General features: G+C 42.0%; 1 long non-coding RNA gene across 2 annotated transcripts; it reads right to left on the bottom strand.

Annotated features, from left to right (window-relative positions):
• Positions 1–522: 522 nt before the first annotated feature.
• LOC136020463 (uncharacterized) lies at positions 523–24,099 on the bottom strand. 2 transcript variants are annotated; one of them, XR_010615339.1, is made up of 6 exons: positions 23,991–24,099; positions 5,751–5,802; positions 5,487–5,539; positions 3,153–3,309; positions 1,999–2,186; positions 523–1,907 (listed from the first exon to the last, which is right to left on the bottom strand). It is a non-coding gene; the product is annotated as an uncharacterized LOC136020463 (long non-coding RNA). The 2 variants fall into 2 exon arrangements; XR_010615340.1 differs by having other exon boundaries at positions 523–1,757.
• Between the last annotated feature and the right edge of the window lie 123 nt (positions 24,100–24,222).

Genomic DNA, 24,222 nt, shown 5'->3' with positions numbered 1-24,222 from the left:
ATGTGAATAGTTTTGGCTTAGCTTTGGCTCAGCTTGGGACCTTCTGTGGGGGCGTGGGGCAGCAGACAGGCTCTTCCATCAGTGCCAGTAAGTCCCTGGAGTGGGTGAGGGGGGTTTACATTTGCAACTGCTTTTGCAGTTCTGCCATAAACAGCCGTTGTCTCGAAGACATTGGGCTGGGGAAGCTGAAGTCGTTGGTGACAGAGCTGCATTGCTGAGGTGCTGCGGGACTGCATTCCCCATTGGGGTGCACACTGCTGCTCTCCACCATCCTCACCAGCTCAGCAGTCAGCCCTGCTCCCTGCAGCAGGCAAGATTCAACATGAGCCTATTCTTCATGGGTTTAAAAACCCCATAAACCATGCACTGAACCCACCCTCTGCAGGGTTAACATGCTCAGCCAGTTTGTTCTAGTTGCTATTTAAAAATCTGAGTAGAAAACTGCAGTTTGGACCTGGCCTTTTGGTTTATACATTGACGTCGTATGTAGGGAGTAGAATGAATCTATTACTTCTACTTTATTGCATTTATTTATTATTGCATTTTACTTAGAGTCAAGATGGAATTGAATACTGGAAATGAAAGGCTAGTGTATTCCCTCCACAGCATCCAGCCTGCTTTTTGCAGCCATAGTACCAGCTATTACAATACCACATTTTCAAGTAACCTTGCAATTCAGATAATTTTTGTTGAGAAAAGCATTTTCAAATTAACCTTTGGAATTATGGCTGCTCACAGCCTTTTCCTAACTTGACTCAGGGAGCAAAGCCCGTCTCCTCTGAAACTCTATTTGAAAATGCTAGCAAAATAAACCCATTACAGCTATAACAGCTCAAATGAATGTCAACATGGCAGGACATATGTCTAATTTCAGTTTGGAGACTTGAAGATTGGAATCTTCATTATAGGCACCATCAGCTGTTTCCAAACAGCCTTCAGGTCTAAAGAGATTCATTTGAAATGAGGAACATCAAGGCAGAGCACACAGAACCGTTCAGATGGTGCATTAATTTCAGTCACTTTGCTAAGGCTATGATTATCATCACTGTGGATTCAGTAATTTTCTCAGACTTGCTGCTGATGCAGTTTTGTAGGACTTGCCACGCATCTTTCTTCTCCGTGACAGACAGCAAGGGAAAACACGCACTTTGGCCTTCAGGGACTGATGGGGGGTGAGGACCTTAGACACAAAACAGGGTGCTTGCACTGCTCATCCAGGCTATCCAAGAGCTATTAGAAATCTGTGCCCATGTCATAATCCAGTGGTTGTAATGATTTAGCCCAATGGGACCACAGATAAGGGCTGCCTGTGCCGAAATGAAACTGAAAATTGAACTGCAAGTATTAAACCACTCAAATTGTATGTACTTTAGTGAAAAACTGGAATACTCATCTATATGCATTTTGACTCTGGTACATAGAAAAGGAGGGTTGAACTCGTATTACTGAATGGTATTCAGAAACTCCAGTTGGTATTGAAATCCTGTGCATTGGATGATACGTCAACACGAGACAGCAGGCAAGTCTCTTCGCAGATTTCCTGCCATTTAACTTGGGATGACACAAAGGAACAGCACAAACAGGAAAGGAGATGGATGGGAGTGATATGAGATCATAGAGCTATGCATAACCTAAGCATATGCACGACCTGATTCTTCAGACAGCATGTGTATAATCACTGCTTAATCTTTTCTCTTCTGCCTGTTCTGAATTTTGTAAGTATTTTTTGCCATTTTCTCCCTCTTGACATGCAACCTCTGAAAAAAGAAGAAAAAAAATCAAATTCTCACTCATCCTCTGATCCCTTTGTCACTCATTGCTTTCAGGACAAGCCTTGTTTTCCTCCAAGGTTATATACATTTGATGCTTCTGAATATAGAAATCCCGAAGTTCTGAACGCTGAGCCTCTGTATTATCAAACAAAACAGTACTGCTCAGTTTTCTTCTGTCAGCTGCAAAATGGAAACAAAAAAACAATAAAAAATTGCCTTTTCTGACCTTTTTACGCAACTGGGCCACAAGGATGGACTCCACTCTTTGCAAGACTTCTGGGACTTTGGCAAAACTATTATTTCTTGTTCTCAGTGACATTGAAGTTAGTCAATGCAAACCTGAGAAAGGCTGATGAGCGTAAAACGAATCTCAGTTGAAACTTCTCACAGTGAAGAAAAGCTTCTGTGCAAGTCCTGCAGTAAAGACCACCAAGATTCCTTCTGAACACATGCGAGAGGGAAAAAGAATGTGCTGTATACTAGGAAAAAAGAAAATACCTAAAGCCTTCATTGAGCCCATTAATCATACTGGAAAGCTGCTTAGTTATGGACATACAGTTTGCTTGAGAGTAGAAGAACAGATCCCCACCACAGTTGGAAAACCACCAGGACCAGCTCCAAGCACTCAAGAAACACTGTAGCATGTGCGTGTGTGCACATACACATCTGTACACATCTGCACATACATATACATGTGTGTATATATATATATATACATGTGTGTATATATATACATGTATGTGTGTATATATATATATATGTATATATATATGTATATATATAAAAGAATGGCAACAGTCAATGAAATCATAGAACCAGAGAATGGTTTGTGTTGGAAAGGACCTTAAGATGATCTAGTTCCAGCCCCCTTCCATGGGCAGGGACACCTCACATTAGAACATAAAAGAAGACTATGAAATTTCCTGTCCACTTGCATCTTAATTTCCTTCATTACATTTACTGGATTATTTGGCTCAAGCTTTACATGGCTGACTGCTGTTTGCCCACTGGATAGTCAGTGGTGATGGGAATATTCACAGCACAAACGAGCAGATTGACCTGTATTTGGTGCGTTTCCCACCGCAGTTCTGAATGAATGGAGTAGACTGAAGGGATTTAACTGGGATTTAAGGAGAGATTTCCCAGAATGTCTGCTTGAAAAACGTTTTCTGAAGCAGATCCAAAGGTTTCTTAAGAGCAAGTAATCAGAGACAAATTAATGGGTAAGTTCCACGTGACATGGTAAAAGTACATGATAAATGCAATTAATAAGGCACTAGATTAGATTTTCACATTCAATCCTGGGCAACAGATAAAGAAAGAAACTGCTCTTCTGTGCCAGGAGCAGGCCAGCAACCAAGGGGCAGTCACAATGCTTACTTTCACCTTGCTCCTGGAGATAAGCCAAGGACTACAATCTTCCCCTGGATATGCTGACACCTCTTGAATCTCCCCTGAACCAGCTCAGCTCCCTTGGCAGTGGCTTGGGAGGAAACTGTGCTCCTTCCCCAAGCCTTTTCCAACAAATCCTCAACATCTAGAGGAAGCACAACAATACAGGGAAACACCCATTATTCCCATCCACAGGCTGGGACAAATCTGAACTTCTCTAAAGCTTTTCCCTTCTTCTTGGACTTTTCCTCGTGTCATTTTTTAACTCACAGATACTAATAAACCTAGTAGGGGTAATTTCAGCTGAACACAACCTAAAGCAGGTCTCCTCTGATCTCGTGAGACCCCACTTGCAGCACTGTGTGCAGTTGTAGTATCCTCAACATAAGAAGGGCATGGAGCTGTTGGAGCAAGTCCGGAGGAAGCCACGAGTGTGATCAAGGGCTGGAGCACCTCCCGTATGAAGATAGACTGAAAACATTTGGGCTGTTCAGCCTGGAGAAGAGAAGGCTGCGTGGAGACCTCATAGCAGCTTCCAGTGTCTGAAGGAGGTTATAAGGGTGCTGAAGAGGTACTTTTCATCAGGGACTGTAATGATAGGACAAGGGGTGATGGGTTTAAACTTAAACAGGCGAGTTCAGGTTAGATATAAGGGAGAAGTTCTTTCCTGTTAGGGTGGTGAGGCACTGGAATGGGTTGCCCAGGGAAGTTGTGAATGCTCCATCCCTGGCAGTGCTCAAGGCCAGGTTGGACAGAGCCTTGGTGACATGGTTTAGTGTGAGGTGTCCCTGCCCAATGCAGGGGGTTGGAACTGGATGATCTTGAGGTCCTTTCCAACCCAAACCATTCTGTGATTCTATGATTCTATTATATCTGTTGCCATCAGCAAATACTCATCAGGTGAAAAGGAGGTGGGGAGGGGGAGGTGAGGGAGTCAAAGTAGGTTTGAGGAAAAAAAATGGCCCATCTGCCTGATTTAATATTTCCTGCAAGGCAACCAGGAGTTTTGCATGTGTTGTATCTGATAAGGGTGAAAAGGGTTACGTGGAACATAAAACTGCCCTGAACACTTCAGCTATGTGCAGATGTAGCATTTCCCATCACAACACTGCCCAGATCTGGCAAAGGACTGAAGTAAAGACATAGACAGATCCTTCACCAGGGGAATTTAGAAACTTCAGCTACATGTGCTTATGCAGGCAGAATCAGTGCCTGCTGGAGAAGAGTGGGCAGTTTGTTAATATGTGAAGCACAGATACACTTCTGAAGCTTCAGTATGAAACACAATCCTGCAAACAGCTCTTCAAATCGCAATTCAGAAATGTACCAGCATTTCCAAGCTCATGAAAGTCGCTGTAGTGTTCTGAAGGAGCCCTGTAAACACGGTGGCCATTTCACAGTTACCTCAGGCTATCTTTTCATTTTTAACGTGCTTCAGCCCTTTAATGTAATATTTAGAGCAATGTTGTTATTAGATTTTCCCTGGATAAAAGGATCTATAAACGTAAATGCCAGTTGCTAATTCTTGGTAGTACAAAATAATAGTATTAGTACATCACACAATAAGAAAAAAATTAAGCTGGTAATTTATACTGCAGAATTAGATACACTAACAAAAGAGAGAGGCAATTATACACCACAGTAAAATCTTTAGTGCACAGACTTAAGCATTCCTCAGTCTTTAGTGTTCAATTAGGGTGAAATTTACTTTCAATACAAGACATAATGCCAAGGGCTGTCACACCCTCAGTAAAAATATATGATTTCATCTCATCTGCCTCTGTGCAAAGTCTTGTTTATTCTGGCGAAGCTCAAGGTTTAGCTCTAAAGAACAATTTGATTTGCATTACACACTGCACTAACAGGCTGTGGTGCGCAGATTTATCTGCTGAATGAGTATATTCTAATAGGTCTGATGATCTGTCTTTATAGTGCCATTTGATTAACAACAAATTTATTCACTTGGCAGCTGTATTCCTTAATCAGATATTCATTAGCAGTAGAATATAAATATGTATAAATGTCAGATTTATGGATCAGAGACTACAATAATTTCATTTGAAGAAAGGTGGATTGTCTATACTTCTAATTAGATTCCCTTTAAATAGGCTCATCATATGCACACATTTGTACACGTCTAGGGCCTGATCTTCAGAGCCAAGAGTGCATGTTGGATTGGACAGCACTCCCTTCCTTGGGAGCTTAATTGGAGTCCTCTGACACGTCCTTGCAGCCCTACACTGACATTACACTACACAAATATTTCCCTGTATTAGATGGTTTTATACAGGGTTCATTTCCAAGACTGAGTAATTCACATACCTGCTCATACACACACTTTGCAGCTGGCCAATCTCTGGCTGTTATTCCATAACCTGGACACACAAAAATAGGTGCTGGTGATGTAAATGCACTGGTGAATGGCAGGAGAAGAAATTACTAATGAGAATATCTTCAGTTAAATGGGTCTTGGTTGTGATAATAACAAAAAATCATCATAATTACAAGGGAGAAATATTTTGCCTGCGGAATTCAGCCCAGGCTTTAAAAGTGGGCTAAAGACTAAGTTCACAAAAGTAATTTTACCTTTCTGGTTTGAGCAAATTCTCTAGCAGCCACTTTTATACTTCATGGGAGGCTGGGAGAGAAGAAAAAAAACGTGGCTCTGAAATAATCGTTGGTTTATCAGGGATAAGTACTGTTACTTTGGTATCTGTACAGGAGGTATGAGAACTGGAACCGTCAGACCCCAATTAAAGTGAAAGGTGAACTGGCTCTGAAGACATAGGCAGTTTGAACAGTGTTAGCAGCCTCTACTTCTGTGCACTACAGGTATCCAAGCTAAAATCTAGAGCACCTACATCTAGAAGATAAAATTGTCTACCAAGAACTACGGATACCCACATAGGACTGTTCAGAGTCACTATAATACATACCTAAAAAAGCATGAATATCCTCAAAATGATCCAGGTCATCACACTTGGTCTAAATAAGTTTTGTGTTTGACTTAAAACTTTCCAGGAAACCTGGAAGAATCCTGGTGTCTGGAAAGGAACATCAACTCTATGGAAGCCCTTCCAGGGAAGGGGAACACATAGCTGACCCCAGCTCTCCCATTCACCAGCTCTGCCATGCTGGCACATGCAATCCCCAATGCCATTCTAGTTACTCACTAATCAAAGAGCTGAGTGAGACCTCTTGATCCCAGGAATTAGGGCATATGGGAAGTGAAGACAGGAGCAAAACAAAGACGAGCGCATTTTTCTCAGAGGTGCCTTCTGTGTGAGGCAGGTTTTGTTTCCCTGAGACCAGATTGAAGGCATGAGCTGCTGCTTTCAGCCCTGCACGCTGGTGCAGGGGACAGGCTGACAGAAAGCGTGGCAGATTTATGCCACATGCTTACTTTAATGAAGTACTAGACACAAAAAAGATAAGAACAAAGATGTGTTCCCCACTGCTTTAAAGTCTCACCGAAGAGTGCTAAACTCCCGTCTTTGTACGCTGTAGACACTGTGCTTGCTGAAGCCACATCTTTGCATCTTAACTGAGTAATTTCCCTGTGGTGCATCCTCTTAGTACAGCATGTCACAAACATATTGTTTCTTTACCTGTCATCTATGCCGCTGCATGTACTGCTATGAACCTGAAGTAGATCTCCACAAGCAAAAGGAGTTTGAGTACTAGCAAGATTTTCACTGTAATTCATTGTAGAACTGCGTTTTCAGAGCAGAAGGGATGAAAGGTCTAGTGTAGATTCTCTAACTACGGTGTCTGAACATGCTACAGGGAAGACGATGCTCAAACCTTACTTTTATTTCTAGCAGGGATAATTTCAATGAAATGTAAATTACATGCAAGTCTCAGAGATCCTAACCATGCTCCTGTGCTAATGCACCTGTGGCTGTATTGCACCCTAGAGGGGAAGCAAATTTTGCTACACAGAAGTAATCTGTAAATAAATGAATAGCTACAACTCATCCTTCATGCAGTTCCAGAACAGAAATTAGGACTGGGTTTTATTTATTAAATTACTGATCTATTGTCTTCCAAAAATGCAACACGTGTAGGGAGACTGATCCATTGCCATTTAGTATACATCATTCAGTTGTCTGTTGAGATGGATATGAGAGCAATAGCCCCTGGCAATATTTAAGTCTACTGAGCCCTGCAGATCTCCTCTTCTAATATCACTTGATTTATCAAATCTGATTTGGGGTTTACAGCCTATATAGGAAGAGTTCTCAAATTCCTAATCCATTTGGAAACAAGTATCTTCTCTGCTTTGCTACTTCATCTTCCTGACTCACTGACCTGAAGGGCTGAAGTTTTAAACTCATTTAGCAGGGGAAAAAAAAAAAAAAAAGGGATTTTATTATGAGTTTTGACAATTACGTATGTCCTGATCCAGAGAGTAAATAGAATGTGAGTGCCTATTGGCTGTACCGCTAAACTCAGGCCACCCATGATGGAAGATGCACAAGACTCACTGCTCAGCATTCAGAGTTGGAACCAGTTTGTCACTCACCTTGAAAATAAGTTTCCAGTGGCAATCGTCACGTAGTTGAAATTGCCTTCTAAGAGTTGAAGTTGTGTTGAGGCCCTTCCCAGGGACATTTCATAGGTGCTGCAAGGAGAGCTGTCTACTTTTCCCAAATACATATTGTCAGCCCCAATTTGAGGGACACTTTGATATACAGGCCAAGTTCTTCAATATTAATGTCAGCCCGCTAAGGGCTGTTAATTTTTCCTGGCCTGTGCTTTTCTGCAACAGAGAGTTTTCTGCTACAAGTTGTTCCCAGCCTCAGTAAGAGCCCTGTTTAATAGCTATCTCATACCCTTGAGCACAGTCAATCCAACACGGCTGCTGCTGCCTTGTCCTGGCTGCTTTAACCACGCTGAGTCACAGCGCTCCTTCTGCCTTCCTTGAGATACTCTTTTCCCATCATCCAAATGCTTTTCTAAAAGCAACTTTCTAAAGCTGCCCGAACTTTTCAGTTGAAATGCACTGGGTTTGAGTGAGTAAAACTCTGTCTTTCAGTTAATGACTTGAAAAAAAATCCAATAAAGAGAGTAACCCAAATTACAAATACAAAATAAAAGGTCGGTTATTTCTTGCTCAGAGGCAAATCGTGCAACTTTAATTTAACAGAAAATGATCAGCTTTATGACTAGATGTGTTGCAAATAAACTGACAACCTTTATAAAATACAATTACTTTATTTTATGTGATATTATTATTATCTGAGCCATCTGACACTCTTATAGCTCACATAAAAATTCCTATTTTAGTGTAACTCTGTGCTTAAATAGATTTCTTTGTACTACATGAGATAACACCCTCCTCTCACCTTAGCATTTAGAGCCTCCAGAGTTTTATCATATCTCTTCCTTCTCAAATGGTTGGATGTAACATCTTGGGCAAAGGAAGGGTTTCCAGTGGCTTGACTGCCTCTCGGATCATCCCAACAGTGTACCTATGCTAAAAATCCAGCCCCATGGGACTGGAAGGGAGGCTTTCTTTAGGCTAACTGGCGTTTTTGACAAAAAAGGGTATGTTTCTGGATGGAGAATCATGGTAACTCAGCTATTTTGCTTCTGTTCCCTAAATAAATTTATTTGAGTGGCTGGCACTGAGTGGCACGGTGCAGGGACAGGCAGATATACCCATTCATTATCATCTTCCCTCACTACACGCCACATATTTAATTCTTCTGATCCTTCCTCTCAAATCTCTCTTCAACCCTGGGATGCTGTTAGCAGCTCTTCCCCTTGTTCAGTACAAATCCCTCAAGAAAACAGGCAGGTAACTGCCATTATGTTTTACAATTACTTAAAAGCAAAAGAATTTCCCCTGCTGTGTTAATTCACTCTTTGCCACTAGGCAAAAGGCAGCCTCTCCCTCCCTCTCGTTGCCCTGCAGCCCACAATTTGAACACAGCCAAAGGAGACAAGGTTAGGTTTGATTTAACGCAGAGCAAGGTATACAAGTAGCTTCTGTTCCAGCCACCTCCACAGAGCAGCATCCTGGAGCATGGTCTCTCTGCAGCCATAAGCCACGGAGAGCAGGGCTTGCAGATAAAGTTACCTTTCTACTCCGGTTTCTTTTATCTTTGCTCTGACAAGGAATCATTCAGAGCATGAGGTAACGAGGCAGGCAGAGTCAAACAAGTTGCATTCAATCAAGCATGCAGATTTGGTGGCAGGATTCCTGGCACAGGGATCACAAGCACCTGCTTTGAAAGACCCACACACTGGTTTTCTTATCACTGCTGCTGACATTGCCTGCCATGTCAAGAAATTTACTTGTCCAGCTGATTGTCATCCAAGCACATGGGGAAGGCCTATGGCTTCTTTGTTCAAGGCCAGGTTGGGTGGGGCTTGGAGCAACCTGATCTAGTGGAAGGTGTCCCTGCCCATGACAGAGGGGTGGAACTTGGTCTGTGATTCTATGATATACCATTATAGTTTAAATCTGCGGAGGAGTCAGTAGTACAGACCAGATGACAACTGCCATCTCCAGCAAGTGTCAGGGTGTTCAGTTGCCTGTTTACTTCTGTGTTCGCAGAACTGAAAATTTCTACGTTCTTTAGAGCATTTACCTCTTTCCAGCTGCTTCCAGTGTGTGATCCAAATGATTTAGCTGCGTATCTAAAACCTATTTTCTCTGGAGAATGTGTGGAAAAAGCTTTGCTTTTTTGGCAGCAAGTGCATTGCTGCTGTAAACAAGATTTTTTCTGAGCTCTTTTTAATGAAGATAATTAAGAATACATTATAAAACAGATTATTAGTAGTAAACAGCAAGTAGTAAACCCCATCTATATAATGTCACAATGTTATTAAGTTTCTTGCACTAGAACTGCAAACACATACACTCTGGCTATTGCCTTAACCCCATGAATTCTTGGTATTTAGTTTATTCTTTACAACAAACAATCCTTGAAAATGTGTACTGCAGAGGTCTATGCTATAAGAATAATGAATACTATTTACTTTTAAATACAACTGGATGAAAAGGTAAACAAATATTTACCTATTGTGTTAAACAGCAAAAAAAAGGGGGGAAAATGGTCCTAAAAAACTATGGAAGCCATCAGCATTTGGGGATCTTTTAAAATAAAGTAGATAGATGAAATTAAAGGGAAGTTGGTTGAGCATTTTGATGTTGGATAAAAAGATATGAAGAGGAAGAACTGTGTTTACCATAACAACAAATCTTATTTCCTGTATCACTGATGCTCTTGCAGCTTCATGTGATCCTGAAAAGCATCTTGGCTGATTCAGAGAAATTCATCCCTGTCTCCAACATATGACTAAAACCTGAAGCCACCCTCAGAAAGAGAGCTCTGGTTCCTGCTATCACCATTTGCCATATGCCTCCTCTTTCTTCCTCCACATTCTTAGCCTCATTTACTATGGAAACAAGGCTCGTGTGATCCCACCGTCTTTCTCATTCCTCTCACCTCACACACTACTTCTAAGCCTGTAGCTCTGCCCTGATCAAATTTGACAGAACAGTAGAACAAAGACAACCGGATCCTCAAAAGTCTTGTCTTGTGGGCATAAGCAGTTGGGAGAAAGGGAAATAGAAACACATTAATGTCCCCTGTAAATGCCCAGCATAGCATGAAGGGCTGTATTATAAGCTAATGCTACTGCACATAAAGTAGTCGTTGTAAGATAAGGGTCTTAATCATGCAAGCTTCCACTGCAACATCCTTAGGCAGAAAATTCACCCAGCTACTGGACGCTCGTCCATAAAAAACAAGGCTTCGTTAATTTTTAGTCCTCACAGATCTACTTGTATTTTCTGTTCTCGTTTTCTGTTTTCTTCTATTTAAACAGCAAAAAGACATTGTCAGCCAGGCAAGACTTCACTATCTCATTTGCAGCACGGCTGCGTTTGCTACTGGAAATGAAGCTAAAAGCAAAGTTTTCAGTATCACATCAGTGCTGGAGAAGCTGATCAGATCACAGGCTATCTCTGTTTCTCTACTAGTATGACTACCAGGAAAAATGTGCCCCACAAAAGACAGAGGACGCACCTTTTTTTTGCTAATCTCCTGTTTTCATTTTGTTCTCTTCTCCCCTTCACACACACACACCCCGGGAATTAGAATTAGATTTCAGTAGGAACAATAGCAGCAGCAGTAACATCAGCTCCATTATCTGTACTAACTCCTCTTTTCTCCTAAACATGTTTTTTTTTGTACCACCTGAAAGTCTCCAAGTCTGGGTGTTCCTTAAAAAAAAAAAAATCTCTCAATAGCTAAAGGTAAAAGGATTAAGGGCTATTGTTAAAACTAAAGTCCTGCTTAATACCCAACATCTTCATTTTTTAACTGTTTTTCCTTTCCCTATCTCTAATGAAAGGTTAAAAAGATCTTTAAGGCTGATTGTCGCCATGGGATTAAGCAGCCTGGAGTCTATTAATTCAACTCCCAACAGTTTAACTAGTTGGCGTGCAACACTAGCAGCGTCATGCTGACATCCCTGTTTCAGCCCCCTTTTCAAGTAAAAATAATTGGGCTACTTCTGATGACTTACAATTAAATTTAAGCTGAAGTTCATGAGTAACATTTCTGTCTATTAGCCCGTGTCAAGGAAGTTGGTGTTCTGAATCCCACAAGTTTTAAATCAAAGAGAAATGGGAAAACAGTATGTCTCATGATTAGGTCAGACTTCTGCTAATTTGGGGCCTGATTCAAAGTATTTTTAATGCTGAAGAGTGACATTATTCCTTTCCATGGGTAGTGCAGTAAGATGGAGCAAGGCCTATGTGTGTGCTAGGTCTGGAGTTCATACTTTCCTCCTTAAATGCGTTCAAACCTTTCTTAAACTATGACCAACAGTAAACCTATTTGATGTCCTTTCCTCTTCTGAATGGCTGCTTCTTACTATTCAAGGTGTGCCTTGATATACTGGACTCACCAAAGACCTACTGGGGAGACTTAAATGATAAATAATTTTAATAGGCTATCAGATGATAGATAAAAGCTATCTTGTATTGCAACTGTACTCATGCTAAAACCAATCTGTCTGTGTAGATATGCTTTGTGCTACCACAAGTGGCATGAAAAGCTGCCTTTAGTAAAGGATGAAAATTTGAACATGGTAGATGTGCATACCAGGCACATGGAAGTGCAAAATACCTTTAGTATAAGTCTTTATTTGATTTCTAACTGTTGAGCTGGAAGTTCTTTCTCAAGTCTAAATTAGAGCTCTTGGGGAAAGGGGTTACTTGTTTAGTTTTAATTTCTGCAGTAGTTCAACCTTTATACCATAAATATTTCATATGAACTGTCTATGTATGCTGCATGCAAACTGTGTAGCAAACAACTACAGCTGACTCTGCCCCTGCGAATATCTCACAAAAATGAAGTTAAATACATGTAGCTGTCAACAGCTGCATGACCACGAACAAAGCAATGCAGCCTTTCATTTAGAAAATTACTATAAATGTCAGCCACTGAAAAGTCAGTCACTTCTGGAAGGCACAATAAAGGGTGTTGGAATCCAGCAATGCTGAACTTCGTAACACTGAAAATGGAAACTCCCAGTTTAAATGAAGCAGTTCAAGTCAACAACTCCGAACTGAGCTGAGCTTCCAGCCTCCCCCAAGTGCTCCCTGCTCTCTACAGGCTTTTTCTACAAAGGTATTAAGCCATTAACTCTCATTTTAAACCAAACAAGAGAATAGGTAGAAATTCAGTCAGGATCCTCTACAACAGACCTCCCCTGTGTGATTAATGAAGTATTGAGGAAGATGAATAAGCATAAGCTCACTCTGAGTAAAGCAAGCACCACCTTGAAGAAAGCTTTTGATGAGAGGAAATTGCTCTGTGTTAAGAGCTCTCTGGAGCCAAGGCAGAGACAAAAGTTGCATTCAGTTCGCTGTAAATGAGTTCTGCTCTCTGTCTTCACAACTTTAAGTAAACTGAAGTATATAGTTGAACAGGAAGACTCAGTTGCTCTTGAGACTTCTTCATTTGCTTGATGAATGCTTTAAAAGATGGGCTGGGAAAGCAGATCATTGCATTTAAGCAAAACAGAGCAGTCAGATCACTTCTGGTATCAAGAGGCAAGGCACATGATTCAAAGATGAGAAAGAAGCTCAGCTGTAAAGGTAGGAAGCTGGGATAAGAATGAGGAAATGTTTCTTGAGGAACATGGTCCTTAGTGGAAAAAGACTACTCATCTTGAGAGAACAAGAAAAAAATCAAGTACTGTGCCTTATATGGCTAATTGTATCAGATATTTTCTGATACAAGAGGAAGAAGATGAATAGTCTTTCTCAAGGCAGGAGATGCGATGATGGAAACCACTCTATTTCTTGCCACAGACTAAGAGACTGCCGTGAGTTTGTGATTCCTTCCTTTTCTTCTTGTAGTAACGTTTAGTTCTTCAAGTTCCCAGCCCCTCTCCTCTCTTCTTCCTAGAAGCTTCTTAATTTTGTACATTACCTCCTAGCATGAAGAGTTTTTTACCACTCAGTGTTCAGGCCTGTCTCACTGTGAGTGTGACAGCCTACAGCAGTAACCCATGGAAGCAATCTTTGCCACTCCTGTTTTGGAATTACTGCTTAGCATTTTTTTTCTCCCTTTAGTTCTGTCTTTAATCAAGCTTGAAATTTTCCTCATTTAAAGAAGCCTTTAAAATCTTCTCATTTTCTCTGGATAATACATCTCTGAACTACATTGTTACACGCTAAGAAAGGGACTATTTTCTGTCACTTGGAAACCCACGCCTCATTTTGAACTGAAATAAACCCACTAACAAAGTTAATCAGAAGCACTATTCCTCAGGAGAGAGTTGGGGACACTATGATGGGTTACAAACTGAGCCACAGGTTCCAGTAATGCAGCACAGGCAGGACTAAGGAACAAGACCTCCACTACCTGGGACAGAGTATCTCAGCAGAAGATTCAGAGATTGCTGTGGGAAAACAGCACAGATAAGGAAATAAACACAAGCAATGGCCAGATAATAAAACCGTTGTAAGTACATTGAAATTCTTGCCGAGGATCTGCAAGGCTCCTCAAGATCCCTGCCTATCGTTTGGGACCAAAGCTTCAGGGTTTAGCTAGGCTAAAATTGCCATTGCTTGCATATCCTTTTGGGGCATCCTGTTAGCAACGCCATGTTTCTGGAAGAATAAAGCACACACGTATCCTGCTAGAGTCAGTTATTTAACAGGAACGAAATTCAGGCTGAAGTGCTGGGAGCACAGCTAACAAGACATCAAAATTACCAGCCCTGAACAGCAATTGGGGTATCACTCTGAGGCTTCTTTCAAGCTTTTCTGTAAAGTAGAGATAGTTATGGCAATTTCCTAAGCATGGAGGGAGGGTCAGGTAGTGTCAGCAAGGTATTTTCGATTTGTAAACCACTCTCTGTGCCAAAAGCTAATGTCAGATGCAACAAAAGTGCAGGGCATCTTCTAATGGAAGAAATATTAGACAACAGGCAGTGGACTTTGTTTGATAATCTGTGTGACTGAGAGATGAACTGACAGAAGCTGACACTGATGAAGAAAAGGGACTGCTCTGGGAACTGGCCGCGGTTTCTGAAGCTGCAATCAAAGGTAACAGACATAGTATTTCAGTAACAGGCCATGAGAAAACACAGCCAGTGCATACAGTAAGACACAGCTTATCCTCTTTCACTGACAGCTACAAAATCATAGGTAAGCTACAGAAGGAGGCCTAATTTAATGATCATAAGCTACTGTTTAGTAAGTAACTAATGTTACTTTCTGCTATGAATTCTGTTCAATTTTGATGGAATTTTTTGTGTCTGTGTTCTATTAACTCAGCTATAAATAGGCAGTAATGCTGTAACAAACATGACGGTGTTTGTGCTGTTGGGAACCCTTTGTAAGTTTATGCTACATCCCATAAAGAAAACATCACAACTTCTTATTCCACAAGGTTGTTTCTGCTTCATGCAACTGAGAAATTGGATGAGCCATAGTCCTCTGGCACTCCAGCATCTCTGAGTCCATCCAACAAGGGGACCATGTTCATGATATTCAGGATGATGTGATTTACCTTGCACCACATAAGTGTTACAAGGTCTCTCACTCACTCTTTGCCCATATGAGAGGTACTGCAGAAATGCCAAGGACTGGGTGGCTCCAAGCTGAGTGCTGGGAGGCATGCTAAGATATTTCTTTCCTAACATAAGCCAACACTTCCTTCAGATGCTGGGCAAATGAAAATGACAGAAAAAGAGGACTCTTGCTATTTGTTTCATAACTCTTGACACTGATGCTTTACTGATGACTTCACTAATTCTAACTACCTATTTTTACTTTCCACTAGATGACACCTTTACCTGGGCACCCAGACTGTGTTTGTAACACATCCCCAACCACACAAGTTGCTTTCTTCATCTTTTCTTCTGCTGGTTGGTGGCCATCCGCTACACATATCTTTGTTGTTTTGCTCCATGCCCCAACCACTGTTTTATCTTTAAGTCCTAAAGGCACTGCAAGCAGCAGCTCTGTTCCCCAAATGCCATCTTTACATCCTGGCTGCATTGCTGTGCTCTCATTAAGTACTGAACAAAGTCATGAGGGATATAAGTGGCTCATATTTATTTTCTGTGTTAACACAGATTTTAAGCAGCTTCCTTTAAAAGCCCTGTCAAAAGCTTGAAGAATTGGACCATACAATGGAAATAATTATCACTTATTTATAGAGCCAAGGCTGCAAAGGAGAACAGACTCAAGTGTTCAGTTTAGCTGCGGAATGGGGCTAGCATTCAGGGAGGGCTGAAAAACCAGTTGCGCAGATATACTAAAAAGGACCTGGTTTATCTCTAGGGCAGTTTTAGGAGGATGACTATTAAAATCATTGCATATTTGGAAAGGAAACGTTTGACTAGACCTTGTGATCTTGTTTGTGCTCCAGAACACAAACTTTACTGATGCTAACAGAAAAAACTACTGACTTTCGCTTTCACGTAGATGATACCTTTATCTGGACACCCAAGCTGTGTTTATAACACAGCCTGGTCCACGTGTTTTCCTTTCTTCTTCTTCTTTTCTTCTATGATTGGTGGCCATCTGCTGTATGTTTCTTTGGTATTTTGCTCCATGACCCAACTTCCTCCTTCATAATTTGCCCCAACAGGGCAAAGTTACCCATGTCTATTTGATTCAAGTCAACCCCTTACAACCAACTCAGCATATTTATCTGACTTGCCCTGGTACCATTGCTGTCAGTATGGATCTGGAAACACTAATCTCTTACTGGCACATCAGCATCTCAGAAAAGGCCTGGGCTCTTCAAAGGCCACACTCAGTCAGTCCTTTCCTGTATGCTCTCCTTCAATGGGCAGCAAAAATTCTGTTGAGCTCCTCAAAGACCATAGCCCAATTTCAAATATAAGGTGACATTTACCCCCCCACAGATTCACTCATGTTGAACTCTCTGTCATAGCAAGTAAGCTAACAGGTAGCAAATAAACTACTTAGGGTATTAACTCATATTTTAGTAATCCTGATACTTAAACACAAGGACTAAAGTACTGCAGTGATTTCAGTATAGCAATTTATGTGAGTACATTAAAAGACTTCTGTCTGGTGCATTTCTTAATAGCTCAGCTTTTGCAGGGAAAGGATTAAGTGAAATATCCTTAAATACGGTTTTTTTTTAATCTTGTGGTTTATGTGGGAAAACGCAGATGGACACGAATTGCAGTCAAACATAGCAATAGTATTTTTTAATCTACATTTTTAAAAAGCTTAAGATTGAGAAAGACAATTAAGGAAAACTAAGGAGATAGTGACATGTCTGCATCATATTTAGTGTTAGCAAGAATTCATCCCAACGAGAGCAAACCGCTCAATTCCAGCATGGCATGATTCTGGCCAACAATGAACACTGAAACTGTGGCTTGCATGTTATGTATGGGTTTCTCGATTTACCCATGCTGAGCACATCTTTGTTGATGTGCCTAAATGAGATGACCAAGAAAATTGAACACTACCTTCCACTTAGTTTTCCTGTGCAGTGAGTTGGTTCTACACTGCAACTTAGTGTCCTGTGAGGTCAAGCACGCACCCACATTAGAGCTATCATTGCCACTGACCTCCCAAAAGTTCTCCCCAGCAGTGCTCTGCCTTTGACACTGACTTAAAGCCATCATCTTCCCCCTTACTCATTTCTGCTCGGTTTTACTGATACAGAAACATTGCTATACTGGTCAGAGCCACAGGATCAATAAAGCAGAGGAGGAAAGAGCCGCATTCCCATCTGCATCGTCCATCACTGGCAAACCTGGCAGCTGAGTTCTGCTGCCTGAATTCCATTTTTCCACTTGACAAAAATCCTCTCTTGGAGCCTGCTGGTGGAGACGCTTAAAACCTTATAGACATTAAGGCAACTGAATTGATACCCTGTCAGATGAAGAGAACCTCTCTTTATCTGGTGAGGGTTAATGATGATTTATTAAGCAGAACAGGCAGGTCCCAGGACATATTTGCACGGCCTTGTCAATTGGAAAAAATTCCTCCAGAGATCTGGGCTAAGCTTATTTCATGCTTTTTATTTAGAAGGCATGAGAGGACAATGAGAGTTCAGGTTGAAGTACTTCTTGGATAACATGAAGTTTTAGAAAGATGAAAGACAAATGAAAAAGGACCTCTTCAGACTTGAGTACAATCCCATGTCATCACAGAAATGGCACTAAGGAAACAAGTATGAGTGAATAGGATTTGGGGAATGGTAAAACAAACATGATGTCTTGTAGGGAAGATTACTATTGAAAAGTCTAAAATTAAACCAATGCAAAGCACATGCTTTAGATCTCAATAGAAACCAACACCAAACACCTTCAAATAACTGAACTCATCATCTCACTATGTAGATTTCTGACACTCATATAGCAGACTCATGGGTCTGCTGACCCATCAGGGTAGGACTCTGCCCAAAAGTAAATGTCTCCATTTCAGTAAGTCAGCCAGGACTGCCTTTATCAAAACAGAGAAATAAGTACTTTTGGGGTGTGCTTCTCACTTGTGTTAACAGAGCAGTCAGGTGAATCCTCCCATGAAAGCATCCACTCCTCTCTAGTGAGCCAAGGGTCACTCAGTCCAGTAGCATGTCTACATCATGGACCAATAAAGCTCAGAGTGCTCTTCAAAAGGCCATCCCGCTATTTGCGAAAAGCTTGCTCATGGGAGGCGGAGCAGGAGGTGGGAGAGTTTTAACAAACCTCTGATCTTTAACACTGTCTCACCCACATTTTAGTTTTCATCTTTCTAGATCCATAGCTGTTGCTAAAGGGAGGTTGGAAGGACAGAGGAGCAGTACCAGGGCCATCGTCCTGCCAAACAAGGTTTGAAGGAAGCAGGTGCTGTCTGAGATGTGTTTCAGGATGTGCAGCAGATACAACAGTGAGAAACCAGCTCTGCTGAGACTTTGATTAGAAAACACAATTAGGACCATCTCCTCAGACTGTGTCCAGACTGACAGTTAAGGAAGCCAAACAGAGCCTGGCAGACCACACGTGTATGGAAAACACTTCCCACACCCAGTAACCTTGTTTAAGGATCACTTCTCATATTCATTTTGATCACTAGGACCGAGAAGGATGTGGCGGAAGGGCAGGCAAAGCAGTGTGCCCGCAGCAGTAGCATCTAAAGCTCTCAGTTAATAGGCTCAACAGGAGAAGAAACCACCAGATATTTAACAGAGGCACCACAAGCCTCCAGCTCTCTATAGTAACAGAGCTGCTGGAGCCCCCTGACCACCAGCAAGGTGCTCACACTCTGCTTTCTCAGGCGCTTCTTCTCCAGCTCCCATATATCCCTTCCTTTCAAACAAGCTTTGCAGACAGCAAGCCAGTGGCTGCTTGTGGTGTGCGAGAGCAACACTAATCACCTTTAAAAATCCCTCTTATGTTGTAGTGACAATGGTCGGTACAAAACCAGAGCTGAGGCTGCATCATCCCTGTTTTCCGAGATTGATAGCAGAGCAGCAGGAACACGCTTTGGGCTGCGGCAAGGCCTCTCTCACCCAGTGCTTTTACTTTAGAAAACCAGCCTTCAAGCCTTCCCTGCTTGAATTATAAATATAAACTTTCTCTCTGTAATCCCTTAAAATGAAAATGAACTTCACAGAAGAAAGCCAACATTTGCAAGTCTTTTTTTCACTGCAAAAGAGAGGAGATGAACCCTACCTTGGCAAGAGACATGCATCACAGGATTTGAAGTGAATAGAAAAGAGCAGAGTGTCCTACCAAAGACACTATGTTCTCCAGGCTGGAACCATCCAAGATGTCTCTCTCTGCAGTGAGACAGCATCTAACTCTCAGAACAGCTACAGAAAACTGTCTGGCATTGATTTCATTTTCCTTGTAGGACCAAGTTTTCCCATTGGAGCCACATGCCCAGACAGCCCAGCACTGCTGGCAGTGGTCATCTTCCTACAGCCATGAGGAATCCCTTGCAGATCAGAGGTCAGCACTGGCTCACATTCCCATTGTGGGAAGTTATGGCAGCCCCATCACTGGCTCTTGGTGACAGGCATCAGACACCACCTCTTGTTTGGTAGGGCCAAGTTTCTCTAAAAATAGAGCGAGCTCATTTGTACCCAAACCACATTCTTGATGTACTCACACTATGCTACAAGGCAATAAATAAACCTGGAAAATCAGTAAGGGATGAAACACTTTCCTTCGTGGCCTGTTAGAGAGAGGCATTCTGCTGTGTACCTCTCTTCTCTAGCTGGATTTACTTGCGCAACCTTAACATTTTTAATATCATTTTTGTGTCTGCAGTAGAGATTTTCTACTGTCCTTGGTCCCTGCTTTTACACAGTCCATTTCTCTTTGTCACTTGAACAGAACCATACCTCCATGAAAAGTCTATCATCACAGAAAGTGAAAGGCAGGAAGGAGAAATACCCTCTGCTCAGATGAATGGCTCAGTTGATTAACGCCAGAATGCAGCTTCAGCTTAATTTGGCTGCCCCAGCATTTGCTGCCACTGGGCAAAAGGTTCCCCCCCTCCAAAGAGATGCTTAATAAATGCACACTCCTTCCACCTTCTATTTGGTGGGCATGCAGGGGTCCTCGTGGGAACACTAGTCACAAAGTATGAAAGCAATCCTTTCACATCTGTCTACTCCGCGACCGCCAAGGGTGAGCCAAACTACAGACCCCATTACACTTGGGCCACATCTATTTTCCTGCATTCCTGTAGTTAATGTATTTTGTTATTATTATTGCTCCTTGCTACACTATCAGCTAATGGTTGATATTCTCATAGGAAAATGGCTGATTTTCTTCTAGGAAAATCCCTGCCAAGCTCAATCATGTTTATAGAACCCCACTGCCCATTTGAAGGGAAATCCTCAGGGGAGAAATCCCACTCCAGCCCCACTCCAAGTGATGGAGCAGATGGCTTCATATGTGCCAGAGGGGGAAACCCAGTGAACCAGCCTCGAGGGGGCAGTTGAAAAGCTGGACAGCTTTACTGGACCAGCCCAGCCTGTGCTGATAGGAAGGGGAGCAGAAAGGAATTGTCTTGCTGGAGTAAAGCATGTTGTCACAAACTTGGCATCCTGGGGAGGCCAAAGCCATGTCAAATGCTTTTCTGCCTGCGCTGTGAACCTCTGTGAGGCCGCAGAGTGACCTTCCCACAAGGCCGTCAAAATCTAAACCGAAATAAACCACCTTTAGCTCCACGGCCCAGCTCAGCGCCGCATCTCCTGAGCGCCCAGTGCAAAACAACAAAACCCTTCCAACAGAAACTTTCCTTTCTAGAAGGTGTTTGGGAGATTACATCGTCAGGGACTGTAGCGACAGGACAAGGGGTGACGGGTTTAGACTGAAGCAGGGGAAGTTCAGGTTGGAGATAAGGAAGAAGCTCTTTACTGTGAGGATGCTGAAGCGCTGGCACAGGGTGCTTTAAGAAGTGGTGAATGCTCTGTCCCTGGCAGTGTTAAGGACCAGGTTGTACAGAGTATTGGGCAAGATGGTCTAGTGGGAGGCATTCCTGCTCTTAGTAGGCGGTTGGAACTGGGTGATCTTAAGGTTTTTTTCAACCCAAACCATCTATGATTCTATGAAAGCATGAAACTACCACATATAAGTAACATCATGTGGGCCATAGCAGTTGCTCCCATATGTTTTGCTGCTTCAAGTTAAGATAAATTAGATCCTGTGATAGTACTACATAGGATGAGCCTTCCAAAGAAGGAGAGCCACACTACTGTGTCTACTAAGACTGTAAGATAGTGAAACAATGAACATTATAGAAAAGCTTGTATATCTGCCACTGATCCAGGTACAATAGAACAGGCTCCTTCCTGCCTGCCTAGATCAGGTCCATTACTTTTTACTTAATGCTCTTTCTTATATATTTATTTGACATTTAGTACACAGAATAAACACCTCATGGGGAGCAGATGTGAGTGCTGTGATTTGACACCACTGGTGCTGCAGCAGTTCTGCTGCACAGGAGTGCAAAGTGACAGAGCCGTGTATTATGGCACACATTGGCTTTTCTCTCTCTTTTTGTTTAAATTAAACTCTTTGTATAAATAGTCATTCTGGCTGATTATATAATGCCCCACATTTAGATCGTCTGTGTTGCAACCATGGCAACTCCCCGAGCCGAATGCATTCGGTTCAAATTTCTTTCTAAATTTGCTGATGAGGGTGAAGAAACAGCTTTGGAAACCCTGCTCAGACAACCTACATTTGTTCTTTGCATGGAGAGCTCAGGCCAGCTTGGATTGACAAGACCCAACAGACTAAATGGGTTAGGAGCTAGTGCCCATCTTATCCTAGTGTAACTGATTGCATCTGTGATGCAAGCTATGGATAGCAGCAAGGTCATCAAGAAATATCTATATTTTGTTTAATTGGGATTAAGCAGGAGAATTGAGCTGTGGTGGAGCTGGAGAATGACATCTCCAGGGCACAGAACAGGCAGCACCCACAGGAGCTGTGCAGACTTTTTTGCCTTGCTTCACCAGCAAGTTTCAGCTTTGGTTTGGAAAACACAATAGCGAAGCTAAAGCATTCCAAAATGATTCTCTCGTGTGGCTAATAACCCATGTGGGGGCAACGTTAGCTGCGTGAGCGCTGATGTCTGCACCTAATTTTCCACCTGCAGAATGTGATTCACTGGTCAGATGAATGGGAGCTGCTCAGCCCCAAAGTTGTGGAGCCTTTGCTCAGACTGCACCAACACTGCAAGAATTCCACACTATGATCTGACACTGAAGCCCTGAGACTGCCAGCCCTTCCTTCCCCACTGCTCTGCATGGAGTTTGCAAAGCAAAAGTAAAGCAAGAGCCCACACGGTGTGTAAAGTGGAGAAAGCATCAGCAGAGTCTAAAGAAGTCTAAACAAGAATTTGACTAGGTAACTTTCCTAATTAATCACCATGGGCACCGACTGTATTTGTTTATATTGTCATTATTTCTATTTATAAATTACTGTGGTTGCTGACTGAGGGGAGACTGAGATGAGCTCTTAGGCAGAAGCTCTTCCCTGTGAGGATGCTGAGGCGCTGGCACAGGGTGCCCAGAGAAGCTGTGGCTGCCCCATCCCTGGCAGTGCTCAAGGCCAGGTTGGACACAGGGGCTTGGAGCAAGCTGCTCCAGTGGAAGGGGTCCCTGCCCGTGGCAGGGATTGGAGCTGGAGGAGCTTTAAGGCCCCTTCAACCCAAACCCCTCTTTGATTCTTGGTATTTTCTTCAAAAATCTGAATCACTGCAATTATGTGTTTATTTTTCTTATGGCACAAATGCCCCAGATGAAACATGTAGTCAGATTTTCAAGTAATGTGGCTGCGAAAATGTCCCGTACTGGCGTTAAATACCAAAATGTTCCATATGCAAAAGTCAGATGCAGTGGTTTGGCACTTGCAGCTCTTCAAAGTCTACTGGAATTGAACTTCTACTGTGCTACGTATTGGATAAAGCCTATGGTCAAGTTGGAGAATTTATACGAGTTAAACTGTGTATGTACAGTTGCCCATCTGTCTCACAGAACTAACTTCTTCTGTACCATACTAGGCTTTGTGGGCACTGTCAGATAAACCCTGAGAGACTGCAGACCCATTTTCAGCCTAGTTATAAATCTGCCTCACAGTCTAGAGATTGTTATCCACACACAAGCATGACAAGGACTGTAATCTAATCCAGGAAACAGAAAAATATTCCTTCATACTGTATTTAAATCTTCACAGCAACAAATGAAAGCAAGGGTGTCACACTTGTTTCAGACAATTTAGAGCTTGCACAGAATTTAATCTCTTGCTTCAGTTGAGTATTTACAACAATAAAAGGTCCAGCCATGCACAGTTAATTCATGTTACAATTGCACTTCCAGAAAGCAAGCAGCAATCAGTATCTCGTGTAGACACTGATTTTGATTATACTTAATCAATGGTGATGCTAATAACTTGCTTATATAAATTAATTTCTTTCCAATTACATCTTAATTGCTAGTCTGGCTAAACAAGAGAGGCCTAGAAACTGCACAATAATAACCTATATGTATTTTTGTCTAACACTGATGTGAGCTTTGACACCATTAAGTGCTGGTCTGCATGCTGCAGACTGGAGGGGGAACGGAGATCAAATGCAATAATTAATTATGTGCATTTGAAATCTAATAGGAAAAAATCATTTAAAAACCAAGCTTGCTGAGTTTATACATTAACAGCAGCTTATCGCATCAATTTGGTTTCTCAATGATGTTTTATAATTCCTTTTTCACTATATAAGGAGCAGTGACATCTTCTGCCAGGGTTAATACTTGTGTGGAGATGCTGAACTGATTTTAAATGTGTCTATTCTCCTACCTGCAGACGATGATCTCTTTGTTATCTTCTTCCTTGCTTGATAATCCCATGGAGGATTGAATAAACTCAGCCATTCAAAGGAATAACAGCAACAGTGCCAACCTGATACATTCAGAGACCCACCAGGACTCAGGGTAAGGCGGGGAGGGTGTTTAAATAAGCAAATAAAAAGCCACCTGAGCTTCATTTGCAGAACAATGCAGCAGGAGCTTCTCCAGGAGCCAAGTCAACA

The sequence above is a fragment of the Lathamus discolor genome, chromosome 11 (assembly GCF_037157495.1).
Source record: "Lathamus discolor isolate bLatDis1 chromosome 11, bLatDis1.hap1, whole genome shotgun sequence".
Taxonomy (NCBI): domain Eukaryota; kingdom Metazoa; phylum Chordata; class Aves; order Psittaciformes; family Psittacidae; genus Lathamus; species Lathamus discolor.
Note: the sequence above shows the minus strand (reverse complement) of the source record. Positions and strands in the feature narration are given on the sequence as shown.